Source organism: Dromiciops gliroides, chromosome 1 (assembly GCF_019393635.1).
Source record: "Dromiciops gliroides isolate mDroGli1 chromosome 1, mDroGli1.pri, whole genome shotgun sequence".
Classification (NCBI taxonomy): Eukaryota; Metazoa; Chordata; class Mammalia; order Microbiotheria; family Microbiotheriidae; genus Dromiciops; species Dromiciops gliroides.
In genome coordinates, this window is record NC_057861.1 from 205,129,813 (window position 1) to 205,145,663 (window position 15,851).

Consider the following 15,851-nt stretch of genomic DNA (forward strand, 5'->3'; position numbering starts at 1 on the left):
CTCCAGGGCTGGTGCTCTATTCACTGCACCACGTAGCTGCCCAGTACCAAATAGTTTTGATGACTGTCACTTTATAGGAAAGCTTCAGATTTGGTACAGCCATCCCACTTTCCTATGTATTTTTTTTCATTAGTTCCCTTGATATTTTTGACCTTTTGTTCTTACAGATGAATTCTGTTATTACTTTTACCAGCTCTATAAAATAATTTTAGGTAGTCTGACTGGTATAGCACTGAATAAGTAAATTAATTTAGGAAACATTTATTAAATGCTTACTTTATGTCATTCATCCTGCCAAATAATTGGAGAATAAACACCAAAAAAAGAAAGAGAGAAAGAAAGAAAGAAAAAAGAAATATTCTCGACTGTCAAGGAGTTTATGTGTTTATGTATATGTAGGGATATATGCATGTATTTACTTTAATAAATCCACCTTTAAGTTACAAATATTTAATTTACTTTAAAGTGGTTGTTTAATCAGATGCAAATCTGGGGATTTGATTTCATTGTATCTAAGATCCCTACTATACATAATGTCTGTGTTTTTCATAGCACAGATAATTCAAAATAACCTGCCACTTCACTCACAAGAAGTAAACTGGTTGTGTAGATAACAATACATGTGAAAGGTCTTTTGGCAGGGGAATCAACAGAAGAAAATGTATATTCAACAATGTACATAATTTATAAGCAAGCTTCTGGTCATATTGGGAAAAGAAAGAAAAAATACATGCCATTCATGTTTAGAATTCAACAGAACTTATACTCCTACATATTGAAGAATCACATTTTGTCAATGTAGATATCACCTACAAAGGAGATTTTAACTTTTCTCTCATTTAGTATAATATCTTTATAACATTTTTGTGGCCAAAACACTGATCATTCAACAACCTACCCATGGTCAGTCTGACTTAGTATGGTCCTAGGAAAGTAAGCATACAGTTCATAAATTGATTCATATTCAAACTCAAAACTTCTATAGAATTGTAGGTATTGCCAATTTGTTTTTACTCTACCAAAATGGAGTTTTTAAAGACAACCCTAGTTTATATCCATTTGTGGAAATGCTTCAGAGTTGGACTGAAATTGAAAGATTATGTACAGAGAAGTGAAAATAAAATTAACTTAGAGAAATAGCATCTACCTACATGAAAATATTTTAGTTAAGTTTATTTTTTCATATAAAATAAGGGAATACTTGATTTAAATGGGGAATGTTCCCAAGTTTATATCATAGTAGCTATTAATTTCTGGTGTTAAATGTATTGATGTGTAAAAATAGTTGATTTTTTGCCTTTCTGTATCTATAAATGAAATGCTTTGAGAAAATGATGGTAATGAAATTGGACAAGCATGTTCAAATTAGAGAAACATAAAACTTCATTCAAATTAATTAAATAATCATTGATTTTGTCTATTTTATTAATATGTAGGGGATATGATTTGAATTTTTTCCTTTAAAACTCTGATTTTACATTTTTAATATAATTAAGACTTCTTAGTTCTTTTGAGATCTTTAAATTTAAATAAATATTAAAGAATCATCTAAAACTTTTTGCCAGGTTGATATATTTTTATATTTGAAATAGCAATAAATAAATGAATAATCAAATAAATAACTAAATGCATGTGTGTATATATATAGAGAGTTACATACATATATGTATGTTTATATCTATGTACACATATAGATTTATGTCTGTGTATCTATGTATATATGTGTGTTTGTGTGTGTGTATACACCCCCCCCAATATTTTCCCTTGTACTTTAGCAGAGGACAACATGTAGGGATATAGACCTAGCACCCTTAAAAATAACTGTTGAAATGTGATACCGACTACCTAATTTATTGCTTCCCAAATCATCACTTTCATATTACTATAAAAGAGCACATACATTGTTTGAAAATATAGCTTAAGGGGCAGCTAGGTGGCACAGTGGATAGAGCACTGGCCCTGAAGTCAGGAGTACCTGAGTTCAAATCCGGCCTCAGACACTTAACACTTACTAGCTGTGTGACCATGGGCAAGTCACTTAACCCCAATTGCCTCACTAAAAAAAAAAAAAAAAGAAAGAAAAAAAAAAAGAAAATATAGCTTAAATTTGACAAGGTTAAGATTATATGAAATAGTTTTCAAAGCCACAAAGATTTGTGAATTTAAGCTTAATCACTTAAGATACATAGATAGATGGACAGAGAGATAGAGATAGGTATAGACATAGATATAGATATGGATGTTATTGTTTTATCCCCGGAAAACAAAATTTTTCATTGTCATTCAAAGCCCTTCATAACCTGAAGCTTTCATAACTTACCAGTCTTATTGGATATTATTATCCTACATATACTCTTCAAACAAATTACATTTTCATCTTCATTATTCCATGTATAAGACACTCTATCACTCATCTCTATGAATTTTCTTTAGGTCTCCATCATTCCAGGAATGTGTTCCTTGCTCTCTTCATTATGTTTCAGTACTTGGTAAACTTCCCATACACCCATTTTTCAGTTTCTTTCTATATATTGTCTTCCCCCATTAGGTTGTTATCTCCTTGAGACCAGGTACTGTCATATGTTCCCCTTCCCTGCCCCCGAGTGCCTACCAAATAATAGGTGCCTAATAAATATTTATTAATATTATAAGAACTATCACATCTACATGGGGTCAGTACCATTTTTTATTAAGAGTTTTTTTTTTTTCAAATTGTCATGGATCATTTTAGTGATCAGAGCTGACAAGTCTTTCACAGTTGATCATCACTATAACATTGTTATAGTGTTCTGGTTCTGGTCACTTCCTTTTACATCAGTTCATATACATCTTCCCACATATTTGAACCCATCTTCCTGTTCAAAATGACCACAGAATCATGCAGCACTATTATAATTATATACCACAACTGATGGCATTCCTTCAATTTCTAATTTTTTGCCACCACAAAAAGAAGTGCTATAAATATTTCCTTATATATAATTCCTTTAACTTTTATCTTTGATCTCTTTTTGGCAGTCTAAGTGGTGGCATTTCTGGGTCAAAGGATATGCCTAGGTTGAGAGTCCTTTGGGCATAATTTTAAACTGTTCTCCAGAATTGTTGGACCAATTTACCCCTCCAACTCAAATGTATTAGTGAACTTATTTTTCCATATCCCCTCTCACATTTGTAATTTTCCTTTTCTATGATCTTAGTCAATTTGATAGGTATAAGGTAGTAGTACAGAGTTGTTTTAATTTGAATTATTCCAATTATCAGTGATTTTGAATACTTTTACATAAGATAATTTTTAATAAAGATAACTATGTCTCCTTCTTCTTAAAATTGCTTATAAATAACCTCTGACCATTTATTAATTGGAGAATGACCCTTATTTCTAATCAATTTGCTCAGTTCTTTTTATATTTGAGAAATTAGGTCTTTGTCAGAGAAACTTGCTATAAAATTTTCCTCTAATTTTCCACTTTCTTCCTAATTTTAGATGTGTGTGTGTGTGTGTGTGTGTGTGTGTGTGTGTGTGTGTGTGTTTGGGTGAGTAGCAGTAAAAACTTTTCAATTTCAAATAATCAATATTATCCATTTTTCCACTTATGATTCTTAGTACCTTTTTTGTTCACAAAGAAACTTTCTTTAACCATATATTTGACATGGAATTTTTCTTTTCCATGCTACTTTAGTTTGCTATTTATATCACACAGTGTCTAAATCACATACCCATTTTGACTTTATCTTGTTATACATTGGTGAAGTAAGGTAACTTTCTCCATGCAGTTAAAGTTATAACCAGTCTCCTACTCACCTAGGCTCACAACTTAGGGATCACAGTAAATTCCTTGATCATATTCTTCTCATTTATTCTGTCTTTCTTCATTATCTAACTTCAGAATATCACGAATATTTCTCCCTTAAGTCAGTTCACAAAGATTCTCCTAGGGTTTGGTCTTTCTTCACCTCACATGTTAACTATAGCAATAACGATCAGGGTTGCCTTCCTACTATGTTTCCCTCACTCTAATCAATCTTCCTGTCAGGTGCCAAAAATATTTTCCTAAAGGGCAAGTCTGACCATATCATTATCTGACTCAATAGTTTCAGTGACTCCTGAGTACCTGTAGGATCAAATATAAAATTATTGGTTTATCATTTCAAATGTTGCACAACCTTGGCTTTTCCTATATCTCCAATATTTTAAAAACTCATTACCCTTGGTCATCTATGATTGAGCTATACTGACCTACATTCCATTTTCCACACATGACATTCCATCTTCTGAATTCCATCTTTTAACTAAATGGCTGCCACATCTGGAATGTTCTCCCTTCTCACCTATGACTGCTGTCTTCTTTGCTGCCCTCAACACTTAATCCTACATGACTTTATTGCTACATCTTGATATAAATACCTTCTCAGATTAATTTATCTTTAAGTTACACTCTTCCTATTTTGTAAGCACATAGTTATTTCCATATTTCATCTCAATTACGTGGTAAGCTCATTTTTCTTTCTTGGATCCTCAGAACTTTCTACAAAATTACTTTGTGAGTGACTGACTTTCTTTGCTGTCATAGAGATTAAAAGTTCACATTTTGTTGTTGTTTTTTTTAGATCTTTTCATTAACCTTGGATCATTTTGAGATATTCTTCTTCTAACATGTTTATAGCACCATGTCATGCTATCCTTCATTACCTGTTTGCCTTCATTTCTATTTATTGTGCATGTATTTTCATAAACAAAAGAGGCCCAAACATTGCCACTACATCCAAAGTTATGTTTTCAGACTTCTATTTCCTTTCCCTCATTAATATCATTTATTTTTCTTCATACTTTTATTTTAGAGCACCTCACACCTTCTGAAATGATTTCCTTTGTAGAATTGTAGTTGATGGCTGAAGTAGTACCTATGTCTTTTTTTTAATATCAAAAAAGGCTTTTAGACTGACTTTATTTCTTTCACAAATAAAAATTGGTGCTCCTTTCATTCTAATGCTCCCTTCTTTTTATTTATTTATTTATTTATCTATTTATTTATTTATTTATTGGTGAGGCAATTGGGCTTAAGTGACTTGCCCAGGGTGACACAGCTAATAAGTGTTAAGTGTCTTAGGCTGGATTTGAACTCAAGTCCTCATGACTCCAGGGCTGGTGCTCTATCCACTGCGCTACCTAGCTCCCCCCTCCTTCTTTTTATTATTAATGAAAACTCAGAGATAAACAAAATTCCTCACTCTGTTGATGAGCATAGTACTCAAAAAAGCAGTTTCCCTTACTGGTTCCTCTAACATTTTAAATACAAGTTTATCATTAAGAAAGTCAATTATTTGCTTCTCTATCTTTGGCAAAGTGTACACTCTAGCAGATTTCTGGATAATCAGAATCTATAAAGACTTCTGTGCATATCTTCATGCTAAGCTTTCAATTTCCTGAATGTCTCATCTGTTGCCTCTTTCTATCCAGTTGTTCTTTAGTATGTAGTGATGACGATATTACTTCTGTTTACTCATCTGTTGATCATCTCCCCCATGCTTTCCAACATATTTCTCTACCCTTTTTCTTTAAAGGAATAAATGGTTTTAATACTATAGAAATATTAAAACATTTAAAGCACTATAGAAATATTATTTTTATCAAGTCAATTAATTTAATAATTTATTGAATACAAATTGTGGCATGTTGACACATCTTGATATTTTTTAGGTTTTTTGATACTTAATTCAAACATGTAAGTGAGATTTCCTTACCATTAATGAAAAATCAATAAAATGTGAAGCAATAGATAAAGGTAAATACAGGGGATTTCATTCTTTTATTTACAATAAAATAGAAATGAATACTTCATTAATAAAATTATATCAAGGAACTTGAGTAGTGGATAATGATCCACTATCTTAAGTGACACGTAAAGCAAGATTATATTCTCTAGTGCTTTGTGGAGAATAGGCAAATAGCCCCATATATAAGAGTGGGCATTTCCTATCAGACTCAGAAATGGTGAAAAAATATTTTGGGTCCCTCATCAACACAAGGCTTTTAGTGAATATGAGGTAGAAGGAGGGTTTTTTCTTTGTGTGTTTGTTTGTTCATTTTAAATTTTGTCAACAAGCTGGTATCAGGTTTTATTATTTACTAAGGCAGCAGAAGGAGGATGACTCAAGGCTCCTGCAGCAGTTCAAAAGTTCATTCAATCAAAAAGCCACAATCTTAATCTACCTGACAAAGAGTTAACATCAGAAAAGTATATAAAATCTGTTTTACCCATATATTCCTTTTTTGTCATGTTTCTTTAAATGTTAGAACCAGTTAGCTATGTGACTCCATGCTATAGTCTTTTATTTAAAAAAATATATATATTATAGGCAGCTAGTTATCACAGTTGATAAATTACTGGGCCTGGAGTCAGGAAGACATCTTCCTGAGTTAAAAATCTGGCCTTAGATACTTTCTAGTTGTGTGACCCTGGGCAAATCACTTACCTTTGCCTCAGTTCCTTCTCTGTATGGAAATGGAAAACGACTCTAACATATCTGCCACAAAAACCACAAATGGAGTCATGAAAAATGTGATACAGCTGAAAAACAACTGAAGATAAATAAAAAATGATATATCAAATGATAATATCAACATTAACCAATAATCATAAAATCAAATATATTAAATTTAGTAATCACACATTTCCTTATCTTGCTTTTTAAATCTTTCACCCCTTATATCCCTTTAGCTCTAAATGTGTGTACTGTTTTGTTTTCTTTTTAGCCAGCTTCCTGCCCTGTGTAATAATAAATAACTTATGCTTATACTAGATTTCCAAGTACCAATTTCCTGTAAATCTCTGACTTTGACTTTGTACTAACTGAAGCCATTAGGTCATATATAGAACCTTTTGTAAATAGACTTCCCGTCCTCATTTTGTGTCTATTGGAATTACTAAGTTAAAATCTACAGTACAATTGATCATATATATATATACTGTCTAACCCCCACCATTTAATAGTTTTATCAGTTATGTGGTTACAGGCATTGAAACCACACTCATCAAACTTGGAGATAATGCAGAAATTGGAGGCAATACTAACACTTTGGAGGACTAATACAGTATCCCAATACATCTTGACAACCTGGAGAAATATATTGAATGTAATGGGATAAAATCAATTAGAATAAATTTAAAGCCTTTCCCAAATACAAAAATAATTTATTAGATAATCAAAACAATTGTTTTAAAATAAAACCCTACAGGGGACAGCAAGGTGGCACAGTGGATAAAACACTGGCCCTGGATTCAGGAGGATCTGAGTTCAAATCTGGCTTCAGACACTTGACACGTACTAGCTGTGTGACCCTGGGCAAGCCACTTAACCCTCATTGCCCTGTGAAAAAAACAAAAAATAAAGTAAAATAATACCCTCCAGGTTTCAGTGTACTTGATGCTCATTATAAGTGAAAAGCCTAATTTGATATCCAAACATGAAAAATCCCTTGACTACATTAAAACTGGTCTGGCTTCTGTAAGGGCCTAATTTAGTATGAGAAGAGTTAATTGGGTAGCTCGCCTTAATATTGGGGTAAGAAAAGAAACAGCCTCTTTTAAAAGCACAAAACACAGGTTTATTAATGGTAACAAGTTCAAAACATTATATCTAAATCACACAAGTGAGATTAATAGAACTAGAAACAATGTATAAATCTCTGGGGTAAAAAGGCCCTAGGCACCCAAACCTGCCTCCAGCCCAGCTAGCTCCAAAGAGATTTGCCTCAAAAAACAAAACAAACTCACCATACCTGAAATCTGTAGCTTTAAGGAGAATCAGCAGTGCAGGCTCTTCTGTTTTTGTTTGAAGGTCAAACACCAGCAGCTCCTCTAAAAATGTCTGCCTTCCTTCCCTATTTCCCTTAGAACATTCTTTAACTAACTGCCTTTTAAGTTCTTCTCCCTCCCCCTAACTCCATCTAACTCAAACTCAACTGCATCTTTAACTGACTTTTCCACAGGAAGGGGAGGGGCAGTTTTTAGCCATGCTGAGTCTCCAATTGTCTCAGCACACCCACACGGGCTGTCCCCATTATAATCTAGCCAGACCCAAGTGGGCGTGGGGGAGGAGAATTAGTTACATAGTTTCAACAAATGTTCCTTGTGGTCAGAGTTCCTCTTGTTTGTTCAATTATCTCCCAAAGTACACACCCAAGCTTACATTTTTTCAGTCTGACCATAATAAAGCAAAGATAGGGTTATGAAAACCCCAAATCAGAATTAATTCCTTACACTTGCCAGAATGTAGAGGAAAAAAATTCACTTTATTTTCCACTAGTCATACCACATCTATTCAGTTATGCATACTACAATCAAAGAAAGGCTTTAATAAATAGGAGATTTTAGAATTTATACATATGCATGATTATGAAATGCTATAAGATCATGTCACATGAGTTGGAGAAATTGGGAATCATTAGTCTAGAGAAGAGAAATTCACTAGAGAAAGGATACCTGTCTTCATTTATGTGAAAGTTATCAATTAGGATGAGGGATTCAAATTTTTCTGTCTCTTCCTAGAGGACAGAATTATAAGCAATAAGTGGCTGCTTTAAAGAAGTAAATTTAAGATTCCATTGAGAAAATCAAACAAATATAGTTCCTACCAATTATAGCTCTCCAAAAGAGAAAACTAATCACTATGTTGACTGCTGTTCAATTACCTTTTTTTCATAGCAATTCATAAAAAACCTCTTATCCTTTGATGAATTCCTCCTTCAATGAAAACAACAACAACAACACAAAAACAAAACAAAACCAAAAAACAAAACAAACCAAAAAAAAAACCATTTAATTCTTTATTGTTTGAGGAATTATTTCCACTGGGGATATCACAGAAACTTGACTTTTGAATTAGCATTCTATTTACTTCATAAAGCTCTATAATAATTCTTAGAGAAGATTTTGCTCTCTATTCAGCTTAATACATAAACACCTCAGAATTTTCTGGAGATATATTTGTTAAAGGAAAAAAATTAACACATTTTGCAAATAATTCTATGGGTAGCTTGCATAAATTCTCACTTCAGTCAAAATAATTTGGCTCTAGTAATTATTTTATTTTAAAATATACAGAGATGGGTCATGTGAGCAACAAGTTAGTGAACCAGACATATTCTTGGATTCTCACTATGTTTCCATCCATTCCAAAACAGCAATTATATACCCAAAATAAAGCAACTTAAGTTGCATAGTCCATGATGCACAGAATACAAAAGAACATTAAAAAATAAAAAGTAAAACCCAAAATTCATAAACTACCATTTACCTGGGGCATAATCAGCATTTCTCCCTCACCTTTGACACTACAACCAATGATGCAGCCAATTGGTCACAGTTTCTCAGGATCCAAAGCCTCCTGCTGAACACCATCCTATAACACCAATGCTACAAAGTTCAGAACTGTTGCTCTGTGGGCCACAGTTGTTTCTGTAGCATAGTAAAGCAACTGCTTAGAGCATACATGTTGCGAAGTTCCAAACTGATGGCTCCAGAATGAAGAATAAAAGAACAGAAAGATTAGAAAAAAAAAAAAACAAACAAAACACTAGGATACTGTGTATCTACACAAATGAAAGACTACATAAAGTTGGGGCCAGTTCTGAACACCTTGGGGGCAGAGAATAAGGCTGCCAAATAGAATTACCCAGCAAGGTTAAGAGGCTGAAATGTATTTAAATCTAGCTGTCAATGAAACAATAATCAGAGAGGAGTAAGTCAGAAATTGAGAGACAAGGAAAATAAGGGTGAAAAAGACTAAAATTATCAAAGATTTCAAGAAGACCTTGAACATATTAGATAAATCTGCATGAAAAACATTTAAAATTAAGCGAATTACACTCTCCAGATCCAGTCAATGAGTTTAGTCATCTGTGAATAAACAGTGCAAAATATAGAGAAAATAATCCAACACTGTGTAAGATATAATGTGCTTTTTGTCAATTCCCAAAGGCCACAACCAGAGGATATTAATCTAGACTGACTGAATTAAGTGAGACTGACTGAGAGCAATTGACTGCTGATTAGCCTACTTAAACCACACCTGCCTGACTCCAAAGAGGGAGTGTTCTCTGAGGCTGTGGATTATGACATCAACATGAGACCACTCCAACCAATCAGCTTGAAGGACCTCCTTTTCTGGGGCAGGGGGCCAGGAAGTTGGAAGTGAGGCTGGCTCCCTGGCTTTGGCCTTTTTCATTCCGGAAACTTGGGTTGGTGACTGAGGGAAGGAGAAGAAGGAGTCCATTCTAAACCCTAGGATGGAAAGGTTTTCTTTCCCCATTTTCTGCATTCCACTTGTTCTCTCTACTAGCCACTAATATACTTCAATAAATGCTTAATGCCTAAACTGTTGCTGAAGCTTCTAACTTATAACTAAATCCTAGCTAGTTTCTACCCCACACTGGGGGCAGAAAAAGGCGACCATACACATTAGATTTTAAACATCACAACTATAAGAGTGAAATACCTATGGCAGTTTTGGAGAACATGAAACCACAAACTAAATTTCCTGTGTACTTCAAAAGAAAAATGAGAAGTAATAATAAAAAGAATAGAAAAACCTTGAATCTGCAATGTCAACTCTCTGCAAAGAAATAAAAGAGATAACAATAGGTTAAGAATAAAATTTCACAGAGGTAAAGAAATGATAATCTTAAAAAAAAGAAGAAAAATAGCATTACAAATATCCTCACAATGGACGCAAAATATAAAGGTCTTGAAGGGAGGGAAAGTAGAGAGAACCTAAGGAATATAGGTCTTTTAGAAGAAGATCATAAGATAAAAAACAACAAAAAGGATAAAAAAAAACCCCACAAAATAAAGTGAAAGAATTAATAGGTGAGATTTGCCCAGATCTTCTGATCATGGAAAATGAAATTGAAAGAATGTACAGATGACCCTTAGAAACATATATATATATATATATATATATATATATACACACACACATACATACATACATACACATGTATAGACATATAGACACACACATAAAATCAGATTTTTGTTTCTGAACTTATCCTCCTACAAAAGAAAACTAAACGAAACTAAAAGCAAAACAACCCCCCTCTCTTTCTGAGGATACATAAGGTTTCTTTGCTCATTGGTTACAGGGTATTATAAGTTTCATTAGCATGATACAAATCAACCTATAAGCAACTATAACAAGAATGGACATAATGCAAATCAGTTTAATAATTTCACTTATAACAAGAATGTAGAAAATGCCAATCAATCTGATACTTCTACTTATCTACTATGATAAGATAATATGATTCCAAAAAAAAAGGGGGTTTGGCAAGGATGAGGATGCCCAGATGTTTTCAGGAAATAGGGACTTACTATCCTGGGGAAAGAAGTCAGCAGATAGGAATGTATCTGCTATCTCTCTGGGTTCAGTTTGGAGTGCAGTTGGAGGGCATTTTGCTCCTATTAATAGAAGGTTTCATAAAATCCTTATGGATAATAAGGCAGCTCCATCAAATCTAGGTGGTATACACACACACACACAGATATATATATGTATATATATATATATATATATATACACACACACACATATATATATGTATATGTATATGTGTAAGTATATATATATTTATATATATATATATATATATATATATATATATATATATATATATATATATATATATATATATATATATATATTTATATATTTATATATATACATACATACCTAAGTCAGGTTAAAGATTATTTATGATTTTATATATTACACATATATTATATATGTATCTTTCTATCATTAATTCTTGGGTTTTGTTTTATATAATATATGATATATATATATAAACTTTATTAGTTTATATACATACATAATTTATTACATATATAAATGAAACACATATATAAAACATTATATATAATGTTTTAGATATAAAACAAAACCCAAGAAATATGTGTGTATGTATGCATGTATACATATATATCTGTGTATTTATATATGCACATGTATATAATAATCATGTACGTGCACATACACATATAATACACAATTGTATATAACATATGCATATATAACACAAACACACATACATATAAACATACACATGCATAGTCATATCCATATCCATTATATATGTATACATATACAATGCACATCTTTATTTGTATACTTGTGCACATGCATAGACATACACACCTGCATATACAGATAGAGGGATCTTTATAGATAGAGTTCTATAGACATCTATATAGATGTTTATATATCTCTATATGTGTGTGTATAGGAATATATGTATATGTGTATGTGTGTATATCCATATCTATCTGTATATCACTATCTATCTCTATGTCTCTTCATATTTCTATCTCTCTGTCTCTGTTTATCTCTATCTCTCTATTTCTGTCTATCTACTTCCATTTCTCTCTGTTTATTGCTCTCTATCTATAAAACAAAACCCAAGAATTAAATATAGAATGGTAAATCTCATTCCAAATTAGTAAAAAATGCATAAAATTTCTGGTGACAACCCCTGAAAACACACAGAACATATATAGATTCAATGGCAAAGTGCTCCATTACAAAAGAAGTAAAAATGTAAACAACTAGAAAAATATTCACTTTTTGCGGGTAAACTATTTTAATATATCATATACATGTTTAGATGGATATACACACATAACATCTACATTTTACAACACATGCATTTACTTAAATATTAGTATGTCTATATACACATATGTCTATATACACATGCATACATGTACACATATATCATATTATAATATAACATTTACATTTTCATTTCAATACTACCAAATTAATTTATACGTTTAATGCTATACCAATCAAATTACTAAGAAGTTACCTTGCAGAATGTGATAAAATAATGAAATCATTTGGAAAAACAAAAAGTTTTGAATATCAAGGAAATGATATAAATGGTAGTAATGAAGGTACAAGAATACTTCAGGACCTCAAACTGCATTATAAAACAAAGGACAACAAGACCATCTCATATTGTCTAAAGAATAAAGAAATCAATGGAACAAAATAGATAAGGGAGATACAGAAACATTGGAATTCCATAATCAAGTGTTTGATAATGTAAGAAGCATAAATTACCTAAGGAAATAACACTTCCTTTATTAAAAATTTTTTAAAAAGGGGGCAGCTAGGTGGCACAGTGGGTAGAGCCCTGGCCCCGGATTCAGGAGGACCTGAGTTCAAATCCGGCTTTAGACACTTAACAAGTACTAGCTGTGTGACCCTGGGCAAGTCACTTAACCCCAATTGCCTCACCAAAATAAATAAATAAATAAATTAAATTTTTAAAAATCTGCTGGTTAAATTGGAAACTTGGACAGAAATTAGTCTTAAAGCCACAATTTATACCAAATTCCAAAAATACATATAGAAAGAAAAACAACCTCAGTATTAAAAAATAATATATAAAAATTAGAAAAGAAATATATAATATATGTATTCATATATTTGCACACATATACATACACAGACACCTATACATACACACATATAATGATCTTGGGTAAGACATGTATTCTTATATAAAAAAGAGAAAATTACAAAAGATAAAATAGATAACTTTTCAAGAAACAAAAAAAAATTTAAACAGGCAAAATTAATAGATCTATGATAAGAAGAGAAGTGATTAAAAAGGCAAAAGCATAATATTTCTTTGATAAACTGCCAAAAAATGGAACCAACAGTTCTCAGAAGAATAAATACAAAGAATTCACAATCACAAGAAAAAAATGCTCCAGATCATTAACAATAAGAGAAAAGCAAATTGGAAGAAACCTGAAGTTTCATTTCCTATCTTGAAGATTTGCATAATTGACAAAAAATAAAAAATAGACAATATTAGAGGGGTTATGAGAGGACTGGAACATTAATATATTATTGGTGGCATTGTGAAATGATATGAATATTTTGGAAAACAATTTAGAATTATACAAATTTAATGACTAAAATGACTATGTCCTGTGAACTAGAGACTCCATTACTGGTCTTATACTCCAAGAAAATTGTCAATAAGAATAAAGTCCCAATACACTAAAAAATATTTTTAGAATAACTTTTAGTGATTAAGTGATTAAGAATTGAAAACAAATCAAGATTTCCATCAATTGAGGAATGAGCAAAGAAATCATGGTTAATCTAGTGGAATATTTCTGTGGTGTAAGAAATGGTATGTGTTATGAATATAGAGAAGCATGGAAAAGTCTACATGAACTGATACAGAATGAAGTAAGCAAAGTCAAAAAACAATATTCAAAATTACTACAACTATTAAATGGAAATAGCTACAAAAAATCAAAAGTAAATGTAGCAAAAAATATGAAGCTCTAGATGGATTTGAATAAAGAGAATGTGAAAAATTGGAGTTCCACAGGTGCAACACATTGCAGAAGTTTTTTATTTTTATTTTTTCAATGTATCATTTTCTTTTGTTGAGTTCTTTTCCCCTATTCCCAAAAATAATACTATTTATCAGATGCAATGTTGTTGTTGTTATTGTTGTTGTTTGTAATGGGGAAAAACAAACTTGGGATACCTATGGTGATGAAAGAAACAACACATATTAGTAAAATTTTATATAAAAAAGTAAAAAAAATACATTGATATGCTTTATATTTTATTATTTGCTATCTAAATGGCTGCTTTAACCTCATGAATCTCAATGCTTTTATTTTTAAATAGGAGTTATAACTTTTCATTTCAAAGGGTTCTGTTACAAAAACTCCTTGTGGTTTTTAATGAGCAATATAAATGGGAAATGTTACAATAAGTACTAAATAAAGTAAGAAGTCTTTATCTTGGCATTTAGGGCATTCATAGGAGGATTACAAGTGTAAAGCCTAAAAATCTAACTGTGATGTCTAAAAAAATTAATGTCTGGTCACCTTAAATTACAAGCTTTAGCACCAGTCTTTGGACATTAAGCATTTATCAAAATATATTAGGGATTAGCAAAGAGAAAGAGAGAGAGAGAGGAAAAACAGCATTCATCTAGCTATCTAAGAAATAAAGAGTGTTCCTGCTGCCAACAGCCCATTCTTGAATGAAAAGACCCAGATCCTTAGGCACTTCTCCCAGAAGCCCCCTGTGAAACAGGAAGCAGGGCCATCCTCACACACAGCTCCAAGCTAATTGGCTGATAGCACTGATTGACATGACTAACAGGCAGTGACTTCTGAATGCCAGGCCACTTCTGGACACCAGGCCACTTCCAGATGCCAGGCTACTTCTCGATGCTAAGTCACATGTTTTCTTTTCAAGCCTCATTCTCACAATGTCCTTCTTAGCACAGGGTGGTGCTCCAATTCTCACACAAGCCATGATTACGTTATCTTATATTACTGAAATTCTCACTTGACAGTGTTTCCTTATGCCTTTTCATGCTTTTGCTTATGTAGTCTTGAATGCCTAGGTAATTAACATCCGTGTCCCTATTTCTGTTCAATTAATTCTTTCATTTTTCCATACTGAAACACATCTAACTCCTCCATGAAGTCTACCTTAATGTTTGCACTCAGAAATGATATTTTCTTTCTTTCCTTTTTTTTTTTAAAGAAATAAATTGTTTCATATTGCCCTGAATCTGTCCCTGGAATAGCACAAGTTTTTGCTTAATAATGGCAATGGAAAATGTTTCTCAAAAAATGAAATGACATAGCAACCACCAAAAAGTATTTGGAGGAAATATATCAGAATTTTTGGATTATGTGGTACGATAGGAAGAATATTATATCTGGAGGCAGAGGACCTGTTTTCAAACTCCATTTCTGAAACTTTATACCTGTTTAACTTTGGCCAAGTTGCTGATCCTC